A 26210-nucleotide genomic window follows, 5' to 3' on the forward strand; every position below is an offset into this window, starting at 1 on the left:
ATTTCAACAATATTTGTGTTTATTATGGATCCCCATTAGCCACTGTCAAGGCAGCAGCTACTCTTCCTGGGTCCAGCAAAAATTAAAGCAGTAATATACACTACCGTTCAAAAGTTTGGCGTCACTTAGAAACGTCTTTATTTTTTAATTAAAAGCAAAAATTGTCCATTAAAATAACATCAAATTGATCAGTAACCATCACTCCTGTGTTCCAATGGCATGTTGTGTTAGCTAATCCAAGTTTATCATTTTAAAAGGCTAATTGATCATTAGAAAACCCTTTTGCAATTATGTTAGCACAGCTGAAAACTGTTGGTCTGATTAAAGAAGCAATAAAACTGGCCTTCTTTAGACTAGTTGAGTATCTGGAACATCAGCATTTGTGGGTTTGATTACAGGCTCAAAATGGCCAGAAACAAAGAACTGTCTTCTGAAACTCGTCAGTCTATTCTTGTTCTGATAAATGAAGACTATTCCATGTGAGAAATTGCCAAGAAACTGAAGATCTCGTACAACGTTGTGTACTACTCACATCACAGAACAGCGCAAACTGTCTCTAACCAGAATAGAAAGAGGAGTGGGAAGCCCCGGTGCACAACTGAGCAAGAGGACAAGTACATCAGAGTGTCTAGTTTGAGAAACAGATGCCTCACAAGTCCTCAACTGGCAGCTTCATAAAATAGTACCCGCAAAACACCAGTCTCAACGTCAACAGTGGAGAGGCGACTCCGGGATGCTGGCCTTCTAGGCAGATTATTCCAGTGTCTGTGTTCTTTTGCCCCCCTTAATCTTTTCTTTTTATTGGCCAGTCTGAGAAATTGCTTTTTTGCAACTCTGCCTAGAAGGCCAGCATCCCGGAATCGCCTCTTTGCTGTTGACATTGAGACTGGTGTTTTGCGGGTACTGCTGTTGTTCGAATACCCGAGCCGACAAGGCACTTATCCGGTGTATGTGACAATAAAAACATGTTTTATTTTTTTTAAAGCTGTTGCTGCAGACATCTTTGAATCTCAGTACAGAGCAGATTTTCTTTTTACCCCTTTTTCTCCCCAATTGTTAGTAGCTACTATCTTGTCTCATTGCTACAACTCCTGTAAGGCCTTGGGAGAGATGAAGGTTGAAAGTCATGCGTCCTCCGATACACAACCCAACCAAGCCGCACTGCTTCCTAACACAGCGCGCATCCAACCCAGAAGCAAGCCACACCAGAGTTTTTTGGATAACGTGGTCACATAAAAAACAGGGTTATTTTACCGAAATTATTTTACCTAACTTTGCATCTGCACAGTTCTTCCAGTAAATGTGTTTTTGAAAAATGTCTGTGTAAATTGTTAAAGGGCGACTGCAATTCCTCATTTGGCCATGTCTTAGATTTTTTTCAAAAGCTGGCGACCATGACTGAATTCAAACGTGAGTTCGTTTTGGGGGGGTGTTTTGATATGGGTGTCTCTTCTGTGTGTTCCCCCGGTGGGAAGAGTTAGCCAAATTATTTTGCCAATTATCTTCACAGGGCTGGTGTGCACCCGTGGCAAAATTGGTTTGACTTTGGATAGCCTCTCTCTGGGGATAGTTAGGGACTGTCAATAAATTGCACAATGTAAATGCACATCTTTCAGTTGTCTCATTAAATGCTTTCAATATGTGTATATGACTTCCTTGAATTTAAAGTTGGTTTGAGGTTTTTAAGTCATGGAAAGTTGGAGCTGTTAACCTTTTAAAATATTGCCCCATCCCACTGGGCACAGACATCAGTTCAACATCAATTCCACATTGGTTCAACGTAATTTAATTGAAATTACATGGAAACAACATTGATTCAACCAGTGTGTGCCCAGTGGGATGTACAAATAGCCCCATAGGGATATCGAATGTCAAACCAAATTGACCATGAGCATTACGATCGGGTCCTGTGCAGCTGTGTTCCGAATTGATGATTACTTGCCAGCTGTGGGCATGTGGGTAGGAATAAAATAAACCCAGCCCACAGAAAACTGTTATGTACCCTTCATTCTGTGACATACATTTTCCTATCATCTCCTTTTTGGACGAGACTGACTTTATGACCAAAATTATACTATTTACACTTCACAATTTTGACACTAGAATATTATGGACAGTATATAAATAGAACAAGTCTGTAGAGCAGTAGTTACAGTATATAGGATGAGCCTTGACTAGAATACAGTATATACACTGAGTATACCAAATATTAGGAACACCTTCCTAATATTGAGTTGCACCACCCTCCCCTTTTGCATCCGGTTAATAAGGACCAACATCACATGTGCACTACTGTAGCACTCACTGCGCACAGGGAGCAGCAACGAAGTCATCATCACATCATCCAAAAACATGGCAGGCATTGAATGAATATAAAATGCTAATATCTTCGGCTGTGAGTGATTCAATTTAAATAATTCAATGGATGTTATAAGTGTCTTATTAGGAATTTTCAAATCTGACTTCTCTATGTGGCCGTGTATGGAAATTGTCTTTCTGGGCCGGGAGTCAGTTAAATTGCAGTACCAAAGCAAAACTGTAGGAGCAGTCAAAATCGTGCTTCAAGACTGGAACCCTGGCACCTTGGATTGTTGCTAAGCCTAACCCTTTTCTTAACCTCGTTCTCTTAACCGCCTACATGAAGTCACCTATGCTGCTGCATTAGTTCAATCAATCAAATGTATTTACAATGGCCTTTTTACATCAGCAGTTGTCACAAAGTGCTACACAGAAACCCAGCCTTAAACCCCAAACAGCAAGCAATGCAGATGTAGAAGCACGTTAGTTAGTTAGTTAGTCCCTGATGTTACGGAAGGATATGCTGGTGTTCCGATAATATATTCCCTTTAAAAGTCACAGGTTTGGGGTGAAGTTCTTTGTTATATGCGAAGTGAAGGCAGGATTTGTCAAAGACTTTATAGTCTACACAGGGTCCACCACTGACATCCAACGTTATGAGGGGCTTATGAGGAACAGGCTGGTCCCTCATCTTGGGAAGGGCCACACTTTGTATTATTTCTTAATTTCTTTCTTTACATTTCTTGGTCTTTGTGTGTATTGTTTTGTATTGTTAGGTATTACTGCACTATTGCCGCTAGTAACATAAGCATTTAGCTACACCTGCAATAACATCTGCCAATTATCTGTACGCGACCAATAACATTTGATATTTATTTGAATTGGTACAACACTCTTCCAGCTTCTGCTCTCCTACAGCACTGGGACCTGTGGCACGGTTCGGTCGAAGAGGAAGGGGATGCTGACATTCGGAGGCAGGAAGATGCAGAGAGGGGAGGTGGAGTTCCAGGAGAACAGGTAACGGTTGGCAGTAAAGTGACATGACAAACGAGACATCCATGTTCTTTCCACTGTCCATACAGCGATCATGTCGGCCACAGGGAAGGTGGACCACCTGACGGGAGAGAGAAAGATCAAACCAGACTGTCTGCTTGACTATAACCTCAAAATGGGGGCAGTGGATAAGGCAGACATGATAAACAGCTTTGTGGAATGCGTTCTCGGAAAACTGGTATAAGTGATATAAGAAGATATTTTTCAATCTGGTCAACACTGCCGTCCTCAACGACCACATAGTTCACCACCAGCTAATAGGTGAGAAGATTACTAAACAAGGTTTTTTGTAATTGGACATACAGTTCACATACAAATATATTGACAATATCTACCGACTCCCTCATCATCCTCTCCACTCCCTCATCCTCTCCACTCCCTCATCCTCCCCACTCCCTCATCCTCCCCACTCCCTCATCCTCCCCACTCCCTCTCCCCTATAGGTGAGGTGATTACCTACCAAAAGTACAGAGAGAATCTCATGAGAAAGCTGCTGGAGGAGCACCACACCCCTCGGCGTCCATCCACTGAGGGTCGTCCTGCTGCAGACAATCCCCTACGCCTCACTGCACGGCATTTTCCCTGCAAAGTCCCTCAGACTGCTGCTCAAGGCAGTCGCACACAGAGGCAATGCAAAGTCTACCTGTCCGGCACAAGGAGAAGGAAGCAGAGGAGTTTGACAATGTACGTGTTTAGTTTGTGACACACCCTTGTGTGTTGTGCCATGCTTTGGGGAGTACCTTATGCTTAAGCACTACTGAGCACATCTGCAGCAATTACTGACTGACTGACTTAACAGATACTAAGCCATTGGGGCTGTGGGGTGGAAAAGCAGTTGTTGTTCAATCACCATATGAATACAGAAATATAAGTTATGCATGTTAATAAGTTGTCAGTCTTTTCTTGCTGTTTTTTACCTCTAGTTGTAACGGCGTTCTTCATTTGTTGAAAGAGAGTCAGACCGAAATGCAGCGTGGTGGTTACTCATGTTCTTTAATGAAGAAAAAGTGACGATACATGAAATAACTATTAAATACGAAAACAACAAACGGAACGTGAAACCTAATACAGCCTATCTGGTGAACACTACACAGAGACAGGAACAATCACCCACGAAAGACAAAGCGAAACTCAGGCTACCTAAATACGGTTCCCAATCAGAGGCAACGAGAATCACCTGACTGCTGATTGAGAACCGCCTCAGGCAGCCAAGCCTATACAACACCCCTAATCAGCCGCGATCCCAAATACGAAATACAATAACATAAACCCCTGTCACACCCTGGCCTGACCAAATATATAACGAAAACACAAAATACAAAGACCAAGGCGTGACACTAGTAAACCTAGTTTTAGTTTTTGTTGTTCATCCACTACCAATACTTCAATTGCTTCAATACTAAAGTTGGCCTCAATCTTCTGCAAGAAAGATATCCAGTTCTAGTCATAATGTTGTCAAATAAGGTTCAATGCTGTTTGTGTGGTTGGTTTCTGAAAGTACAGAATAAAGAGGAAATATTTGTAATTAGAATACAGTATCAGGATATAGCAATAAAACAATGTTACAATGAAGTAACAGAACACTGCTATAAAAACAATAGGTTGCATTGACAAAATGACAATTATGAATGATATAAGAAACAGTGACTGAAGAGCTCCACAGAGGAGCATGGCAGGGAAAAGCTATGCTAAACGGGCCAAATGAAAACACAGGCCAATATAAGGCCAGGGCAGCTTCAAAGTATACAGCTTCAAAGATAATACTTCTCTGACACCATTAACATTGTTTTACAGAGCTAACAGAAGAATGTAGCTAGCTACATAAGCATAATTGAGTACAACACCATAAAGGTTATGAAATTAGTAGCTTGCGTGTCTGTGGTTATAAAGGGGTACACACAGAATACATTATGCTGCATGCATGCATGCATACATACATGCATACATACATACATACTTATGGTGTGCTACAGTAGAAACAACATACCACGATATACAGAAATGATTATGATAATGTAATAAGGCACTTACTTTGATAGGAATGCACACGTCTAAAGTTATTATTAGTAAGGAAAACAACAATGAAGACAATTTGGGCGCCAGCTGGAAAATGCGCTGGGGGGGGGAATTTAATGCAGGTTCTTTTCTGACTTGAGATGTGCAACTGTTTGCATATTTGATCTGTGGAAACACTGGGGGAGTGCTTGGGCTCTCATCGAAGAGAGAAGTTTGTCCGGCTCATCTAGCTAATCCTCTTCTTATATTAGCATAGCATGCCTCAAACGTAAATTGTCCACCACAGTGAAATGGGCTACTTCAATGTGAATTAATGAGGAGGCGGAACACATCAATATTCAGGCTGTTGTTTGAAAATAAAAGTGGTTTGAATACAACTAGAAATTGACAAGTTGAAACATAACCTATAGACAGTGGCGATTTTAGCATGTAAATCTTGGTGGGGCAAACTTTTTTAGCTGCATTCCAGCAAAGCCACTGCACAACATAACACTAAACAATACATTTATTGCACTATAACGGCGACAAGCGGTGCCCATAAACTGTTGGGGCCTACATAAAACTGTCCCAACAGCAGAGCTTTCCTTTCAGCACCATGGAGTGAATCCTTACCACTGCTGCACCTGGCTGTCAGCGGAGCCTTGTCTGGCAGCGAATCAGTTCATTCAGCCTCATTTACTGCCTTTTAAAAAACCTAGCTGATATGGCTGACCATATCTCCCTGGCATATTACATCATTTCTGCAGCAGCGTATAAGACATTTTTGGACTCACCTAGTTGTGCGCGGCGGTCCTTCAAAGGCAAATTTTATCATCAAAGAAAATAATTTATATTCCGAGTTGGTAGACTGTTCAAAACATATTTTCCCAGTCTGGCTTCCCAGTTGCAATGCTTGCGGTTAGCCAATGTCACCGATTCCTTCCAAACAACTCATTGTTGAATTAGCGATTTCCAAATTGTTGTGTAATGTTTATGTTCAATGGCCGATGAGCACCGATACGTTTTATCCATATTTTCTCTTCATTATTTCTCTTCATAGGACAAGAATTAAAAGGATTTGCCAGTAGACTTGATTCATGAATCATGATGATGACTGCTAGCTAAGATTGTGAAAGTAAGATGTTGACATGATCAGTCCAATCAAAGCTACTGTACATATAACGTGATTTGACGTCATTTCTGTGGCCAATGACCTTGAGCCTTCTTGGAAGGGCACTTCTAATCTAAGTCTATGGCAGGACACAGGAGGGCTCACATTCTTGATGTCTCCCCTTACTAAAAGCAGGTGACGTCGTGTCCCATGAGTGACAGAACACTGAGCCAATCATGGTGCAATGCTTCTACTTTCTGCTGGCCTGCCCCAACACCACAGAAAACACTGAGCTAGGCTGAAACACCTGCATTTTGGAGCTGCCTGTTTGTATGCGGCTTTATTAACTCAATGATATTGTGACACGTATTAATGCCAAAATAATATTTATATATACCTATCATAAAAATAAAAATAAATGTGGGGCTCAAAACAGGTGGAAAGCTGTCCTACCTGCTCTGAATGATGTGTCGCCACCACCTATAGATAATTAGCAGGCAGCGTGCCTTGGTTTGAGGGCAGCGCAAGTTAACTGTCCTTTCACGTAACAATATAGTTCTGGAACAGTGAGTGCCTTCTGACATCAAGCGTAAAACAAACTCACGCTGGGGGGGGGGGGGGGGGGGGGCTGTTACAGATATTTAGAACTTGCAAGCGAAAAGGTTCAAAGTCAAAGAAGTACAGGCCATGACTTTTTATTTATTAAAGGTTTGTTAAAAGGTGGCACAGTCTACATCCATTTACTAAGATGGCTACCACAACTCACAAGGATGAAATCTGTGGTGAATCCATATCAAAATATTTTAAAGGTACATCAAATATGATGTGTATGTGTCAAATAGGCCTTCTGAACTGTAAAGTTGTTTTACTGTTTGTAGACATTTCATTAGATGACTGCCAAGGCCCCCAGGGATTGTAACGGCTTTCGTCTGTAGAAGGAGAAGCGGACCAAAATGCAGCGTGGTGGTTACTCATGTTCTTTAATGAAAAAATGAACTATACATGAAATAACTTAAATATACAAAACAACAAACGGACCGTGAAAACCTATACAGCCTATCTTGTGACAACAAACACAGAGACCGGAAAAATCACCCACAAACACACAGTGAAACCCAGGCTACCTAAATATGGTTCCCAATCAGAGACAACGATAATCACCTGACTCTGATTGAGAACCGCCTCAGGCAGCCATAGACTATGCTAGACACCCCACAAAACCCCAAGACAAAAACGCACCACAATAACCCATGTCACACCCTGGCCTGACCCAATAAATGAAGACAAACATAATATACTTCGACCAGGGCGTGACAGGGATCAAATCTGTGCTGGCTCCATATCTAAATATTTTCAGGGTACATGAATCTACATCTGTGCCAAATTTGGTGTATTTATCTCAAAAAGTGCCTTCAGAACTTTAACATTGTATTACCGACAGTGGCCATTTTGTAAGATGGTCGCCTCAGCACCCTGGAGCCAAATCTGAAGTGGCTTCATGTCTAAATCTTTTCAGGGTCCATAAATCTAGCTCTGTGACAAATTAGGTGCCTTTACCTCAAAGCAGTCTTTCTGAATTGTAAAAAAGTATTTGTTTTTTCTGGGTACATAAATCTATATCTCTGCCAAACTTGGTACGATGTATCATCTTAACTGCCCCCACTACACCCCAAAGTGTACAAATATGTGAAATTTGTCCTGCTGACCCAGGTACAACATAGGCTACTGCCACTAGATGGAGACAAACTCTTTTTCTCTGAGTAGGAATAAGAAATTGACTGAGAAACAGCTCAACAACAGTTTCTTGTAAATGTTCAACTCACCACAAGAGTGCAACATATGTCTGAAGAATTATTTCTTCCCAAATGTTTCTTGCTCTTTCATTTGGAGGTGTTTAGTGAGCTTCATTGTCAGTTGTAATAACAGTCACTACATGTACATACTACCTCAATCAGCCTGACTAACCGGTGTCTGTATGCAGCCTCGCTACTGTATATAGCCTGTCTTTTCACTGTTGTTTTTATTTCTTTACCTACCTATTGTTCACATAATACCTTAATTGCACTATTGGTTAGAGCATGTAAGTAAGAATTTCACTGTAAGGTCTACACCTGTTGTATTCTGCGCACGTGACAAATAACCTTTGATTTGATAAACATTGATTTGATTTGACATTGAATTCAGAGATTTAATAAATGTAATATGTTATATGTAGTCTGTAGGTAGTCAGACCATAATATCATACACTTATTCAATACTCTGTTCAGCTGTAATAATGTTTCACTTCACTTTTTAATGAATTGTACACAAAAACCTATTTGTCCATGCTTTGTATGTGTGTGTGTGTGTGGGGGGGGTACTGTACTAGTCATAGTAGTCTACAGGTGAACCCCAGACCGGGGTCAGGTCTATGGGGAGAGCTAGGGTAGGACACAACAAGAGAGAGAGGCCTGTGCAGCTGTATTTTGAATAAACAGAGATTACCCCGCTGTGTTCTAATTTACTGCAGAGTGGGAATCAAACTCTAAACACGTCCCACCCCTCTGCAGTCAAACACGCCAGTGTCTGGCCACCAGCATCCCATTGCACAACCAAAGCCAAAGAGGGACAACCACAGTCACCTCCTAACATACTCTCAACACTCATAAACTTACGTTCAAGCTTTTTCTCTCTCTTTTTTTAACACCAACTTCATTTGAATAGTGCTGTTTTTGTTTTAGGAGGCTTCTAGATTCAGCTCTTGGAGCTGTTTATTCTGAGGCCATATGTCTTGTCCTACAAAATCGGATTTTGGGGGGGGATACTGTTGTTTTGCTTTAGGAGACCTTAGATTATTAGACTGTCAGAGTCCTTTGTTTTGAGGCCATATGTATTTCAGCAATGTTATCATGTTGAAACGTCCCATGCCAGAAATATTCTTTTTAGTAAGTGTGTGGTGAGTACACAGGAACTCGAGCCAACTCATGAATCGTATTCATATCCTCTCTTGAGGATAGCAACACAAGATTGTGGTGGAATTTTCTGAGTGGAAGCCTAATCCACATGAACATCTCTCGCTGTATGGTCTGAGCACTAACAGGCTAAATAGCTATGGAGATGGCCTCCAGATCTTTCCTCTCCCTTATTCTCTCCTTCTCTCTCTCTCCCTACTCTCCTCTCTCTCGCTTTTGCTCTCTCTCACTCCTGCTCTCGCACACTAGTTGAGGGCTTCCATTTGGGGATGACATATGGCTTTTATATAACAATTAGTCAAATTCCTCATTCCTGGCAAAGTCAATCTCAAACAGGTTGGCTTGTTTTCCCCTCCCTCCCTCCCTCCCTCCCTCCCTCCCTCCCTCCCTCCCTCCCTCCCTCCCTCCCTCCCTCCCTCCCTCCCTCCCTCCCTCCCTCCCTCCCTCCCTTTCCCTCCCTCAACCCCCTCCTCTCTCTCTCTCCCTCCCCTTCTCTCCTACCACCTGGATGAGTGGATGACGAACAAACTGCACATTTTCCTTCCAGTAACTGACCAAATAGATATTTATAACCAGCTGGTCACCTCCCCCACCCGCTGAGCCCCCCCTCCACCGCCGTGGCTGCGAGAGCTCCTTTTAAAGACCAGTTGTGTCACTCCTGGCTTTGTTCTTAAACAAAGAGAACTGCCCCTCATCTGTCCGTAATTGGACCGACCCTTGGAATGTGCTTGATGTCTCCGAGTGGGCCATTGCCGCTCCAACAGACAGGCAAGGGCCACTCGGGACAGGGAGATGGAGGAGTAGAAATCCCTCTCTCTATCTCTCTCTTTCTGTTTTTCTCGCTCTCTGATCCATTTTGACATAACTGGGAGATCTCTGTAGAAAAGAAGACCCCGTGCTAAGTGACAAATGGAACAATCTGCAGCCTCTTCCTGTTGGAGTTGTTGGGTCTTGCTGGGCTGCACCACTATGCTGAACTGTAGGGGGGTTGTGTGTCACTAGTAATTACTAGCTGCGTGTGGTTAAAAGGGGATTGAATTATGTTTTCTAGGCCCCCTTTTTTGAAGATTGCGGATTTAATTGCCGGTGATTTGGTAAAATCACAACCAATACTGAATATTATAGGTTGTTTTGCTAAAAAGGTTAATTTCGTACTTTCATAACACAGCCTGGTCTAGAAATAAGTGAAAACGTTTTACTTTGTATTGATGCCAAAAATCCCTCAATGTCATGTTAGTGTCTAGATGTTTTGCTTATATCAATGCTATAGCGAGTGGTGTGAGTACCCAGGTTTTTTGAACACCCCCCTACCCCAGTTTCTAACCCACCACTTTGGTCATGACTCATTTATTCTCGCATCCTTCACCTTTCACCCAAAACTCCCCTCCTCCATGACACGGGCAACACTAGCTAGCTACCCTGGATAAGTAAATAAATTATGTAATGTGTGACTTTCTTTTCTAGCCCCCTCCCCCCCTCTCCGCACCCCACTCACATTCAGAGGTGATTACACCAGAGTTAGAGCAGTTGAGAGTTGTGTGTGTGTGGGGGGGGGGTTGCTAGTTTGAGAACTGGATGGGAGTTGCTAGTTTGAGAATGAGGCGGGTGGTGGGGGGGTTGTAGATAGTAGATAGAAGGAAATAGAATGGTGGTGGGGAAGGGGGGGGGGTGGGAGGAGGGGCAGAGGCACCGGGCCCACAGGACCAAACCTTTGGGTTCGTCTAGCGCTTCTCCAGCCCAACGGCTCCTCTCTCCCCCCAGGCACCCTCTCCATCCCAGGCCGTCTGGGATCCATGTGCCAGGTGGGTGATTGGGGGGCTGTTGACTACAGCGTGCCGTAGCCACTGCCTGGACCTAATGACCTCCTCCAGGGCTGCCAGCCCTATTGTGATTCAGCTCCCCCTTCAATTCACAGGTCTGATATTCTCCGCCCCGGAGACTAGCTAGGTGAGTGTGGGTTCTTTTAGGGCAGGCGGGGGGGGGGGGGGGGGGGGGGGGCTTCCTTTTGGTTGCTTGGAGCAGACAGACAATAATTAAGGGAACAGCACTGTATGTTGTTACCCCATTAGACACAAATAAAGATGCACTGGTAGATATGTACAAGGTATAACCAGGCTCTGTCTCTTTTGTACTGCTCTTCTGGAACTCTCCTTCCCTGCAGAACAAAGAACCCACCAACCACACTTTCTATGTAAGCAGGACAAGTCTGTCCACCACCTGGTCTACGTCCTAGCAAAGTGTCCCACCAACCACACTTCCTTTTGGTTGCTTGGAGCAGACAGACAATAATTAAGGGAACAGCACTGTATGTTGTTACCCCATTAGACACAAATAAAGATGCACTGGTAGATATGTACAAGGTATAACCAGGCTCTGTCTCTTTTGTACTGCTCTTCTGGAACTCTCCTTCCCTGCAGAACAAAGAACCCACCAACCACACTTTCTATGTAAGCAGGACAAGTCTGTCCACCACCTGGTCTACGTCCTAGCAAAGTGTCCCACCAACCACACCTACTATGTAAGCAGGACAAGTCTGTCCACCACCTGGTCTACGTCCTAGCAAAGTCTCTCTCTCTCTCTCTCTCTCTCTCTCTCTCAATTCAATTCAATTCAAGGGCTTTATTGGCATGGGAAACATGTGTTAACATTGCCAAAGCAAGTGAGGTAGATAATATATAAAGTGAATATATAAAGTGAAATAAACAATACAAATTAACAGTAAACATCACACATACAGAAGTTTCAAAACAATAAAGACATTACAAATGTCATATTATATATACATACAGTGTTTTAACAATGTACAAATGGTAAAGGACACAAGATAAAATAAATAAGCATAGATATGGGTTGTATTTACAATGGTGTGTTCTCTCTCTCTCTCTCTCTCTCTCTCTCTCTCTCTCTGGGCTAAGCATAGCAAGTGGGACCATCATCACAGGATGAAACAAGGGGTATACCACAAAGGTAGCTAGATCTACTCAGCTCTGGCTTCATCCATACTACGACAGTGGATATTGCTTGTCCGCCTGCCCCTAGATTTAGCAGGCTTATAACTGTGCAATCATGTCGCACATGGGTATTGGAACGCCAAACTCTTCATTGAGACAATGCTGAAACATCAATCCATGGACGAGTCAGTGCTACATTTGAATTTGTGCTGAAGTCAAAATTAAAGAAGAGTTATCTTGCAAATTCAGCAGGCTATGGTGTGAAATAGGCTAAAAGTGCCATCATTATTTAATTACTTATCGTTAATGCTGTCTTTGGTGTGCACAAGCCCCTTTTTCCCCAGTCCTATCGATAAAATGATTGTATTAAGTCATACAGAAGTTTTACTGTGCATGAAGTTTCAAATGCATTCTGTCCTGATTCGTGGTATAGGGCTCTGGTCAGTATCTGTACATGTAGGTTGTGATGTGCACTCACACTGCATGTACGACGGGTACTCCTTAAAATATCAGCCGTGGAAGAAGAACTATGTATCCGAACTTATTACAAATTCAATTTTAAGAGACAAGAATGAGACACAGTGCTCAAGAAAGGTAGGAAGAAAATAGGACGGCGCGAAAGTGACCAACTGTAAATGATTACTTGTGGGTGACGGGGCTTCTTCAACAGACAGCGGCGGAGTGGAAAAGTGTCAAAGAGATGAATGAAGTGTGTCTTTTCTCTCCTTCACGCCATCCCTCTCTTTCTCTCTGTCTGTTTGTGTGTGTGTGGGATGGGCCGCCACTGTGGTGTAGTTGGCTGAGGTAAGTATTGGTGAAGAGACAGAATGGTGACATTAGCAGTACCTAACTTCGTACACATCAAACCGGGCTTTTTGTAATCCTGTTTGGACAAAAACTCTCTAAAAGCCATTTTCTCACCATGTGGTCTCCTCAATCTGCCATTGTTGTGACATGTCTGTCCTCTTCTCTCCACAATTCAAAATGCATCCTCCTCAGTCCTCCATGAAAGTTTGTTTGTTTAACTGCTGTGTGTTTGCCTCACAGTGACCTATGGATTGATGCAATGAGTAACTTTTTTATCTTTCATTAGCCAGTGAACTTTTGATAGTTGTTTAACAAGGTTGAGTAAGAAACTGACCTGTAAGCAGAGTGGAATTGTGGGTATCAGTGTGGTAGAATTGGAGGGTCCACCAGCACTGGGAAGACCTGTGAGTTTGGCCCCTCTGTAAGGATGTTGCTGTGTGTGTGTGTTTGTGTGTGTGTGTGCGCGCACCCGCAGGCTCTGTGTTCTTTGCCTCAATAACCTCCACAGCCCCAAGTGGTCCTACATGTCCAACAGGGGGCCCAGCCCCGGTGTGGATGGTGTGTAATAGATTCTCCATGAGAAGCTTTCTCCTTTAGATCTGCCTGCCATTTACAGGGTGAATGTTCTGCCCTCCCAACCTCTGTGGCCTTGCGTGGAGACCTACATGTGTCGGTGTCAGTCCGCAGTGTTTTTAGAGCTGTTTAACACTGTCAGGGTTGACTTATCTGAGTGGGGAAAGTTTCAGAGGGAATAGAGAGACATCTAGAGTCGGCCTTGGAATGTTGTTTCAAAATGGCCAGGGGACCTGCAAAAATGCCCCTATGGAACTTCATTTCTGGCATCCACTGTTAAAACTATAGCTACTTAAATGGGACGAGCAACGCTGACTAGCGGTCTTGCAACCTACATGCTTTTTCAATGAAAAGGTTGGCAGTGTTGGCAGCCCCCTTGTATGATGCTTTGAGATGTAGGCGAGTGTATGTGCTTTTCAAACCCACCTGTGGCTCAAAGTATGGTTGGTCAAATCCCCCCCCCCCCATCTATCTCTCTCTCTCTTCCACCCCTGCGTCCTCTCTTCCTCAAGCTTCCTCCCTCCTCTCCCCCTCTCCCTCCTCCTCCCCCCAAGAGGACGGACCTGAGAGATGGGACCACAAGTCCCCACAGAGGCTCTCAGTCCATCCTCTCTCTCTCTCTCTCTCTCTCTCTCTGTCCCTAATGGCTGACAGATGTTTGTGAGAGAGAGGAGACTGTATAGCGTGAGTGTGTTTCATGTTAACTCACAGCGTGATGAGCAGAGAAGCAGCTGGAGATGAACAGAAACCACCCCGGCCCCCTCACAATGCCTCCATTTTTTTGCCCGGCGCTCCTCTGTCTCTTGATTGTATTGCACTCCCGGCCTTTTCCAGGGTAATATATTGGTATTAATAAAGGCAAACAAAGGCCAACATTCTGGAATGGGAGTAGGGAAGGTTTTGGAAGGAAGGTATGCGGGCTGCTTCTCAGATACAGCAGTCTCTTTAGTTATTCTCACAATAAATCTCATGGCAGTTCGAATAGTTGGATGGGCTTGCTCTGTGGTAACGTTTCCTCCAGTTGATTACAAACAAATTCTCCTTGTTATTGCTTACCGACATGGTACCTTAAGGGTATATGCTACAGTGGACGACATAAATCGTATGACATGTCATACAATATCAATTTGGACCTTCAGAGGATTTCTTTTTCCACTGAAGCAATAGGAGGGCAGAAAGGGTTCTCTATGTAGCTTGTGACCTCAACTCAGTTTTCTATTGCTTGTGAACTCAACTCAGTTCCCTATTGCTTGTGAACGCACCTCAGTTGCCTGATGCTCATGAATGCAGCTCACTTCCCTGTTGCTTTTGATTGCAACTCAGTTGCCTATTGCTCATGAACGCAACTCGGTTGCATATTGCTCATGAACGTAACTCGGTTGCATATTGCTCATGAACGCAACTCGGTTGCCTATTGCTCATGAACGTAACTCGGTTGCATATTGCTCATGAACGCAACTCAGTTGCATATTGCTCATGAACGCAACTCGGTTGCCTATTGCTCATGAACGCAACTCGGTTGCATATTGCTCATGAACGCAACTCAGTTGCATATTGCTCATGAACGCAACTCGGTTGCATATTGCTCATGAAAGCAACTGAATTCCCTGTTGCTCAATGAGAAGTTTTGAAGGCTTGGGATTTAGACAAAAAAAAAAAAATCTTATCCTGCCTACTTAATAACATTTTATTTGTGTTCTTGTGAGGGTTTGAGCAATATGGGTCCTTGGAGGGTTTAGGGGAGAAAAGGACAGTGTTGAGTTATTAAGCATCATGAGTGATTAATATTGCATGACATCGTGTGTTAACCACTTTTACGAGGTGACTGATTACCACCCCATAGCACTCACGTCAGTAGCGATAAAGTGCTTTGAAAGGCTGGTCATGGCTCACATCAACACCATCATCCCAGAAACCTTAGACCCACTCCAATTTGCATACCACCCCAACAGATCCACAGATGATGCAATCTCAATCGCACTCCTCACTGCCCCCTTTCCTACTTGGACAAAATAAACACCTATGTGAGAATGCTGTTCATTGACTACAGCTCTGCGTTCAACACCATAGTGCCCTCAAAGCTCATCACTAAGCTAAGGATCCTGGGACTAAACACCTTCCTCTGAAACCGACAACGATGAGACAGCCTATAGGGAGGAGGTCAGAGACCTGGCAGTGTGGTGCTAGGCCAACAACCTCTCCCTCAATGTGAGCAAGACAATGGAGCTGATCATGGGCTATAGGAAAAGGAGGGCTGAAGAGGCCCCCATTCTCATCGATGGGGCTGAAGTGGAGCGGGTCGAGAGTTTCAAATTCTTTGGTGTCCACATCGCCAACAAACTATCATGGTCCAAACACACCAAGACAGTCGTGAAGAGGGTACGACAACACCTTTTCCCCCTCAGGAGACAAAAGATTTGGCATGGGTCCCCAGGTCCTCAAAAAGTTCTACAGCTGCACCATCGAGAGCATCCTGGTTGCGTCACTGCCTGGTATGACAACTGCTCGGCATCTGACTGTAAGGCGCTACAGAGGGTAATGCGTACGGCCCAGTACATCACTGGGGCCAAGCTTCCTGACATCCAGGACCTACATACTAGGTGGTATCAGAGGAAGGCCCAAAAAATGGTCAAAGACTCCAGTCACCCAAGTCATAGACTGCTCTCTCTGCTAACGCACAGCAAACGGTACCGGAGTGCCAAGTCTAGGACCAAAAGGCTCCTTAACAGCTTCTAACCCCAAGCCATAAGACTGCTGAACAATTAATCTAATTGCCACCTGGACTATTTACATTGACCCCCCCCCCCCTTTGTTTTTACACTGCTGCTACTCGCTGTCTATTATCTGTGCATAATCACTTTACAAATTACCTCGACTAACCTGTATGTACGCACATTGACTCTACCAGATGATCCAAGATGGCTACTCTGTCCTTAGTAACATAAGTCGTAAGTTTACATACACTTAGGTTGGAGTCATTAAATTCGTTTTTCAACCACTCCACACATTTCTTGTTAACAAACTATACTTTTGGTAAATCGGTTAAGACATCTACTTTGTGCATGACACAAGTCATTTTGCCAATAATTGTTTACAGAGAGATTATTTCACTTATAATTCACTGTATCACAATTCCAGTGGGTCAGAAGTGTACATACAGTAAGTTGACTGTGCCTTTAAACAGCTTGGAAAATTTCAGAGAATTATGTCATGGTTTAGAAGCTTCTGATAGGCTAATTGACATCATTCGAGTCAATTGGATGTGCACCTGTGGATGTATTTCATGGCCTACCTTCAAACTCTTTGCTTGACATCATGGGAAAATCTAAAGAAATAAGCCAAGACCTAAGAAAAAAATTGTAGACCTCCACAAGTCTGGTTCATTCTTGGGAGCAGTTTCCAAACGCCTGACGGTACCATGTTCATCTGTACAAATAATAGTAACCAAGTATAAACACCATGGGACCACGCAGCCGTCATACCGCTCAGGAAGTAGACTCGTTCTGTCTCCTAGAGATGAATGTACTTTGGTGCGAAAAGCGCAAATCAATCCCAGAACAACAGCAAAGGACCTTGTGAATACAGGTACAAAAATATCTATATCCACAGTAAAACGAGTCCTATATGACATAACCTGAAAGACTGCTCAGCAAGGAAGAAGCCATTGCTCCAAAACCACCATAAAAAAAGCCAGACTATGGTTTTCAACTGCACATGGGGACAAAGATCATACTTTTTGGAGAAATGTCCTCTGGTCTGATGATACAAAAATAGAACTGTTTGGCCATAATGACCATCGTTATGTTTGGAGGAAAAATAGGGAGGCTTGCAAGCCGAAGAACAGCATCCCAACCGTGAAGCACTGGGGTGGCAGCATCATGTTATGGGTGCTTTGCTGCAGGAGAGACCGATCCACTTCACAAAATAGATGGCATCATGAGGAGGGGAAAAATATGTGGATATATTGAAGCAACATCTCAAGACATCAGTCAGGAAGTTAAAGCTTGGTCGCAAATGGGTCTTCCAAATGGATTATGACCCCAAGCATACTTCCAAAGTTGTGGCAAAATGGCTTAAGGACAACAAAGTCAAGGTATTGGAGTGGCCATCACAAAGCCCTGACCTCCATCCTGTAGAAAATTTGTGGAAAGACCAGAAAAAGCGTGTACGAGCAAGGAGGCCTACAAACCTGACTCAATTACACCAGCTCTATCAGGAGGAATGGGCCAAAATTCACCCAACTTATTGTGGGAAGCTTGTGGAAGGCTACCCGAAACGTTTGACCCAAGTTAAACCATTTAAAGGCAATGCTACCAAATACTAATTGAGTATATGTACATTTCTGGCCCACTGTGAATATGATGAAAGAAATAAAAGCTTAAATAAATTGTTCTCTCTGCTATTATTCTGACATTTCACATTCTTAAAATCAAGTGGTGATCGTAACTGACCTAAAACAATTTTTACCAGGATTAAATGTCAGGAATTGTGAAAAACTGAGTTTAAATGTATTTGGCTAACATATATGTAAACTTCTGACTTCAATTGTACACCCCTATTAGGAAACCAGACTACGAGAGAGAGAGCAGCAGAGAGAGAGCCAGAGGGAGAGGGAGGGAGAGCTACACATCACAGGGGGAGAGAAAGAGCTAAAGCAAGCAAGCATCCCACTGAGCACACACTGATTGAATCAACATTGTTTCCACGTCATTTCAATGAAATTATGTTGAACCAACCTGGAAAAGACGGTGAAATTACATCTATGCACAGTGGGATGTTTGAGTAAGAGAGTGAGATAGAACCCGTGCATGTACAGATGTATGTGATCTGTGTGTGTTTGTGAGGGACAGCGGTGGGTTAGTGTGTGAGTGTATAAGGGCAGTGCCTGGGGAGATTGATTGGCTGGCCTCTAAACAGGGAACAGGGGCTTGATGAGAGATGGAATAATAGTGTTGGTTTTGAAGTGGGCAGGCCAGCATCGTGTTGGTAGGCCTCACTCTGCTGTGATGAGCAGAGTGGGGGCCGAGCGGGGGACGGGTGGGGGGGCTCATTATCTCTCTCTCCATGTCTGGCCCTTAAGTCCATCTCCTCAGCGCCTGTTCTGTTTGTTTAGAAAGCGAGAGCCTTTTAAGCTACATTTGCCCTAATGAGCCCATTATCTGCCAATGATCCACAAAGGGGGCTCTCCTCTCTCTGCCCTAGCTGTCTCTTTCTTTCTCTCTCTCTACCTCCCCTGTGTCGAGCTCTGTCTTTCTCTCTCTCTCTCTACCTCTCCTGTGTCAAGCTCTGTCTTTCTCTCTCTCTCTACCTCCCCTGCGTCGAGAGCATCCTGACCAGTGCAGAATTCTTCATGCAGAGTCTCAATTCGGTGTTTGTCCCATTTTGTGAATTATTGGTTGGTTAGCAGACCCCAGACCTCACAACCATAATGGGCAATGGGATCTATAACTGATTCAAGTATTTTTAGCCAGATCCTAATTGATATGTCAAATTTTATGCTCCTTTTGATTGCATAGAATGCCTTGTCTCTCAGATCGTTCACAGCTTTGTGGAAGTTAACTGTGGCGCTGATGTTTAGGCCAAGGTATGCATAGTTTTTTTGTGTGCTCTAGGACAACGGGATCTAGATAGAATTTTTAATTTGTGGTCCTAACGACTTGACCTTTTTTGGAACACCATTATTTTGGTCTTCAGATTTACTGTCAGGGCCCAGGTCTGGCAGAATCTGTGCAGAAGATCTAGGTGCTGCTGTAGGCCCTCATTGGTTGATGACAAAAGCACCAGATCATCAGAAAACAGTAGATATTTGACTTCAGATTCTAGTAGGGTGAGGCCGGGTGCTGTGGACTTTTCTAATGCCCTCGCCAATTCGTTGATATATATGTTGAAGAGAGTGGGGCTTACGCTGCATCCCTGTCTCAACCCACGGCCCTGTGGGAAGAAATATGTGTGTTTTTTGCCTATTTTAACCACACACTTGTTTGTGTACATATATTTTATAATGACGTATGTTTTTCCCCCAACACCACTTTCCATCCATTTGTATAGCAGACCCTCATGCCAAATTGAGACGAAGGCTTTTTTGAACTCAACAAAGCATGAGAAGACTTTGCCTTTGTTTTGGTTTGTTTGTTTGTCAATTAGGGTGTGCAGGGTGAATACGTGCTCTGTCACACGATAATTTGCTAAAAAGCCAATTTGACATTTGCTCAATACATTGTTTTCACTGAGGAAATGTATGAGTCTGCTGTTAATGATAATGCAGAGGATTTTCCCAAGGTTGCTGTTGACGCATATCCCACGGTAGTTCTTGGGGTCAAATTTGTCTCCACTTTTGTGGATTGGGGTGATCAGTCCTTGGTTCCAAATATTGAGGAAGATGCCAGAGCTAAGGATGCCGTTAAATAATTTTAGTATAGCCAATTGGAATTTCTTGTCTGTCTCTTTTATAATTTCACTGAGGATACCATCAACACCACAGGCCGTTTTGGGTTAGATGGTTTTTATTTTGTCCTGAAGTTCATTCAAGGTAATTGGAGAATCCAGTGGGTTCTGATCATCTTTAATAGTTGATTCTAAGATTTGTATTTGATCCTGTATATGTTTTTGCTGTTTGTTCTTTGAAATAGAGCCAAAAAGATTGGAGAAGTGGTTTTCCCATACATCTCCAGTTTGGATAGATAATTCTTTGTGTTGTTGTTTGTTTAGTGTTTTCCAATTTTCCCAGAAGTGGTTTGGGTCTATGGATTCTTCAATTACATTGAGCTGATTTCTGACGTGCTGTTCCTTCTTTTTCCGTGTATTTCTGTATTGTTTTAGTGATTCAACATAGTGACTGTCACGAATCCCGCCGAAGATGGTGCCTCTTCCTGTTCGGGCGATGCTCGGCGGTCGTCGTCGCCGGCCTACTAGCTGCCATCGATTCCCTTTCCTTTTGTTTCTGTTAGTTGGGTCTAATTGGTTACACTTGTTTTGAGTTTAGTTTTGTTTGTAGGCTATTTAAGGGCACTAGGCCCGCTGGTTATTGTGCGGGCTTGTTCCTCTGTTTTATGGTGTTGGTTGATTATTGTGATTTCTATTTTTCTGGACAGTTTTAGTCCTGTTTATTTGGACGGGTTGTTTCATGCACCCTTGTGTTTTGCATGTTCGGTTTTCCACTGTCATTGGAATAAAAGATCCACGTACGGAACTACCTGCTCTCTGCGCTTGACTTCTCCACCCATCATTCATAGAAGTCATAACAGTGACGGATCAGGTTTTCTGGGTCTCTATATTTTTGGTTGGACAGGTTTCTCAATTTCTTTCTTAGGTTTTTGCATCAAACCATTTGTCATTGTTGTTCATTTTCTTCAGGTTTCTGTTTGAAATCTTTAGATTAGTAAAGAAGTTGACAGGTCAAATATACTGTTAACATTTTTTAAATATGACATTTTATTTTAACCCCTTTTCTCCCCAATTTCGTGGTATCCAATTGTTAGTAGTTACTATCTTGTCTCATCGCCAGAACTCCGTACGGGCTCGGGAGAGACGAAAGTCGAAAACCATGCGTCCTCCGAAACACAACCCAACAAAGCCGCACTGCTTCATAACACAGCTCACATCCAACCCGGAAGCCAGCCGCACCAATGTGTCGGAGGAAACACCGTGCACCTGGCGACCTGGCGACTGTGCACTGCGCCCGGCCCGCCACAGGAGTCGCTAGTGCGCGATGAGACAAGGATATCCCTACCGGCCAAACCCTCCCTAACCCGGGCGACGCTAGGCCAATTGTGCGAGCGTACATTTGACTTTATTTAAGAAATGACGCCGACAAAACAATAAACAATACAAAACTAACTGTGACGCTTAAGGCTATGTGCCATCAAACAAAGTTAACCTCCCACAAACACAGGTGGGAAAAAGGATACCTAAGTGTGGTTCCCAATCAGAGGCAACGATAGACAGCTGTCCTGAATGAGAACCATACCCGGCCAAAACATAGAAATAGAAAATCATAGAAACACAAAACATAGAATGCCCACCCCAACTCACACCCTGACCAAACCAAAATAGAGATATAAAAAGGATCTCTAAGATCAGCGTGTGTTGTCTAGAAGGTATTGAATTTGTTGTTGCCTAATAGTTTTTTGGTAGGTTTCCACACTACATTCTTCCATCTATAGCATTTCTTAATATTACTCAGTTCCTTTGGCTTTGATGTCTCATGATTGAGTATTGCTCTGTTCAAATAGAATGTGGTTTTGCTGTGATCTGATAGGGGTGTCAATAGACTGACTGTGAACACTCTGAGAGACTCTGGGTTGAAGTCAGTGATAAAATAGTCTACAGTACTACTGCCAAGAGATGAGCTATAGGTGTACCTACCATAGGAGTCCCTTTGAAGCCTGACATTGACTATGTACATACCCAGCGTGCGACAGCGTTGCAGGAGTTGTGACCCGTTTTTGTTGGTTATGTTGTCATAGTTGTGTCTAGCGGGGCATATGGGGAGGGAATGCTGTCACCTTCAGGCAGGTGTTTGTCCCCCTGTGTGCTGAGGATGTCAGGTTCTTGTCTGGTTCTGGCATTTAGGTCGCCACGGACTAGTACATGTCCCTGGGCCTGGAAATGATTGATTTCCCCCTCCAGGATGGAGAAGCTGTCTTCATTAACGTATGGGGATTCTAGTGGGGGGATGTAGGTAGCACACAGGAGGACATTTTCCTCTGTTAAGATCATTTCCTTTTGAATTTCTAGCCAAATGTAAAATGTTCCTGTTTTGATTAATTTATTGGAGTGAGTTAGGCATGCTCTATATCAAATTAGCATACTCCCTGAGTCCCTTCCTTGTTTCACACCTGGTAGTTTGGTGGATGGGACAACCAGCTCTCTGTAACCTAGAGGGCAACCAGTGGGTCCATCTCCTCTATACCACGTTTCTTGTAGGATGACAATGTCTGTATTTCTGACTTCTTTGATGAAGTCCAGGTTCCTGCTCTTTAGGCCAAAGGCAGATGACTTCAGGCCTCGGATATTCCAGGATGAGATAGTGAAGGCTTTGTGTTCCATAAAGTGTCCAATGTTGTTGGTCGTGTGGTTTGGCCTCGAGCACTCTCTCTCTCTCTACCTCCCGTGTTGAGAACACTCTCTCTAGCTCTTTCTTTCTACCTCCTCCTGTGTAAGTATGAGCAGAGCCTGCTGAGCAACTGGTACATCTCATTAGCTTGGGCTAGTGTAAGAGTGGGGGTTGGGCCTGTTTGCCTGCTCACGGCCTGGGCGTATGTGTGACTTCCATGTTGAGGCCCTCTTGGCGGGGCTGGGGTGCATGGGGTGGGCAGGAGGGGAATAGGTCTGATCTGAGGGGGCCTAAATGGGGTGTGGGCATGGTTGACTTCGGGGGGGGTTTGATTGGTTGGGGTGGGGGTATGGATGTGGCTGGTGGTGTTGTGGTCTGGTTGTAGGTCCTCTCGGTATGGGTCCTCTATGTGTAGGCCCGGGGGTCTGGGGAGCCTGGGGAGTGTCTGGGGATGTGTCTCGCTGGTCTTGGCGGAGTGTCTATTGATCTATTGCTCCTGTGTGAAGTGTTGGGGCTGTGTTTGAGAGCGATGTCCTTTAGAGTCCGGGCGAAGGTGGGCACTGCTGCCTTGTATAGGTGAACCTAGTCATAAAGGCTGTTCAAGTCCAGGATGCTGTGGTGGGCCAAGTAAACATTTGGTTTTGAGGCACAGTCACGGGAAATACTTGCGTTTACCCGCTGTATGGTAGCAGGGCGGAAGTATTTTCGTGGTAGCAGGGTGGATATAACCACTTGTGCATTGGGCAAAGTCGAAGAAGCTTTTTCAATCACTCTCGAGTGCTGTCGCCAACCTTTCCTGCTGTGCTCTCAGGTCGTTTGTGCCTGTGTGTATTATTATGTGGCTGGGTGACCCTAGTTGGTCCTCAGACAGAAGGTCTAGGGGTGCGCTGGGTGTTTGGACATCAGGTTGTTTGGGAAAACGTTTTTTTCTTGTATATAAATTTATTTCCTGTTTGAGTCCTACCTTCCCTGTGTGGGGCACGCTCTCGCTAATATCTCTCTTTCTAACTTTCTCAATTCAATTATATTATATTTCAGTTTAAGGGCTTTATTGGCATGGGAAACATATGTCAACATTGCCAATGCAAGTGAAGTAGACAGTAAACAAAGGTGAAATAAACAACACAAATTAACATTAAACATTACACTCACATAAGTTCCAAAAGAATAAAGACATTTCAAATGTGATATTATGTGCAAATAGTTAAAGTACAAAAGGGAAAATAAATAAACATAAATATGGGTTGTATTTACAATGGTGTTTGTTCTTCACTGGTTGCCCTTGTCTCTCTCTCTACCTCCCGTGTTGAGAACACTCTCTCTAGCTGTCACGTTCTGACCTTTATTTCCTTTGTTTTGTATTTATTTAGTATGGTCAGGGCGTGAGTTGGGTGGGTAGTCTATGTTTGTTTTTCTAGGTTTTGGCTATTTCTTTGTTTCGGCCTAGTATGGTTCTCAATCAGAGGCAGGTGTCATTAGTTGTCTCTGATTGAGAATCATACTTAGGTAGCCTGGGTTTCACTGTGTGTTTGTGGGTGATTGTTCCTGTCTCTGTGTTTGCACCAGATAGGACTGTTTAGGTTTTCGCACATTTATTGTTTTGTTAGTTATTTCATGTCTAGTTCCTTTATTAAAGAACATGAATAACCACCACGCTGCATTTTGGTCCGCTTCTCCTTCACCACAGGAAAACCCTTACACTAGCTCTTTCTTTCTACCTCCACTGTTTCGAGCACTCTCGCTCTCTCTCTACCTCCCGTGTCGAGAACATTCTCTCTAGCTCTTTCTTTCTACCTCCACTGTGTCGAGCTCTCTCTCTCTACCTCCCGTGTCGAACTCTCTCTCTCTACCTCCCGTGTCGAACTCTCTCTCTCTACCTCCCGTGTCGAACTCTCTCTCTCTCTACCTCCCGTGTCGAGCTCTCTCTATATCTCTTGCAGGGCTGGATTACCGAACGGGCATGTAGGGCACGTGCACGGGAGCCCCCGACCACCGTTTTGGGGTTGGGGGCCTGTCATGCCAAATAATGTCTCCGGGCCAAATAGTGTCCCCATCTATGTCACAATGTGATTCAATAAACTATTAGCGTCCATCGCTATATCAACGGTGTGATGACCTAATGATTAGAATTTTGGATATCATTACAGCCTAAATTACGTTATTTTCATCATCGCTATGCAAACAAGGCTGATTTCTGCGACAATTTCACTGTTTAAACAAGTTTTGTTTAGCTAATAAAATAACATGAATTCTAACTACTTTTTGGTACCATGTTAACATTACAACATGAAATCCATGTCTTAAACGTTGCTATGTTTTGGAAATGGCAAAGAAAATGTGTAATCTTCTTGACACATTAAAGTTACTTACCTTACAGATCACGAAGTCAGCTAATTTCCACTCCAAATCATATGCAAATCCATTTGATTCATACACTGGTTCGTCTGGCTGTCATGTTTGTATTTTAACCTGACCTTCCCTTATCTACACTGAAATAATGTCATCTCAGTAGTCCTCTATTGTGATTCATTTTCTATCTCGCATACCTCATTAGTACACCCTTGTGGTTGAATATATATGTATCTATTGTAGGTCCTATTATACAACAATGAATAATGTGGACCAAATAAATACCATCAAAGGACACTTTACCATTTACAATGATGAATACCTTGTGATACAGCTGTGAAAACCAACCTGGCAATATTTAAGATTTTAATGCATTAACTTCGATCGTTTTTTGGTACAGTTGTGTCATTCATTTAGTTTCACTAATTGCGACGTGTGTGCACCAAAAACAATCAGACTGAAATACTTCTTTCTGGTGTGTGGAATAAAGAGGTGGGTGCTGTGTGGTTGGGAGGTTCTGCCTATCACTTGTTCTCAACAGGCAGACTCAGAAGGGGGACTTGAAGAGGGAGATTGCGAAGTCCAGGCACTCCTGCTCTCTTTGTTCTGAGTCTTTGCAGTGCTAGTGTTTTTAGTTAATCTGTGTATCTCACATATTATGTGCCCAGTATGATACGGCTATCAAACTTTATTAGCAGATAATGACAACATGACAATAACAGTAGCTTTAGATGATGTAATGAGATGGAGGAGGGGATGGGATGAGTGGGCAGATAGTTGGGCAATCAGTAGTCACTAGATGCAGAATTTCATATGGAGGGAGGAGAGAAAGAGTTAAAAGAGGAGGAGAGAGGAAAGAGGCAGAATCAAGAGATGCTTGATCAGGTGCTGCAGCTAGTTCTTCCTGTCATTTGTCCTCGACAGGTCGCCAGTCTCAGTCAAGGGTTCAATAACATGGGCCTAGTTTAATTGGAAGCCCTCTCACCACGTCAAGGTGCGGCAGGGTAGCCTAGTGGTTAGAGCGTTGGACTAGTAACCGAAAGGTTGCAAGTTCATATCTGTCGTTC

General features: G+C 43.6%; 1 long non-coding RNA gene across 1 annotated transcript; it reads right to left on the reverse strand.

Moving 5' to 3' along the window:
* Nucleotides 1-2035: 2035 nt before the first annotated feature.
* LOC109893902 (uncharacterized) lies at nt 2036-25294 on the reverse strand. Its single transcript, XR_002255799.2, has 3 exons — nt 25165-25294; nt 3812-3994; nt 2036-3412 (listed from the first exon to the last, which is right to left on the reverse strand). It is a non-coding gene; the product is annotated as an uncharacterized LOC109893902 (long non-coding RNA).
* Nucleotides 25295-26210: the final 916 nt, after the last annotated feature.

The sequence above is a fragment of the Oncorhynchus kisutch genome, linkage group LG7 (genome assembly GCF_002021735.2).
Source record: "Oncorhynchus kisutch isolate 150728-3 linkage group LG7, Okis_V2, whole genome shotgun sequence".
Taxonomy (NCBI): domain Eukaryota; kingdom Metazoa; phylum Chordata; class Actinopteri; order Salmoniformes; family Salmonidae; genus Oncorhynchus; species Oncorhynchus kisutch.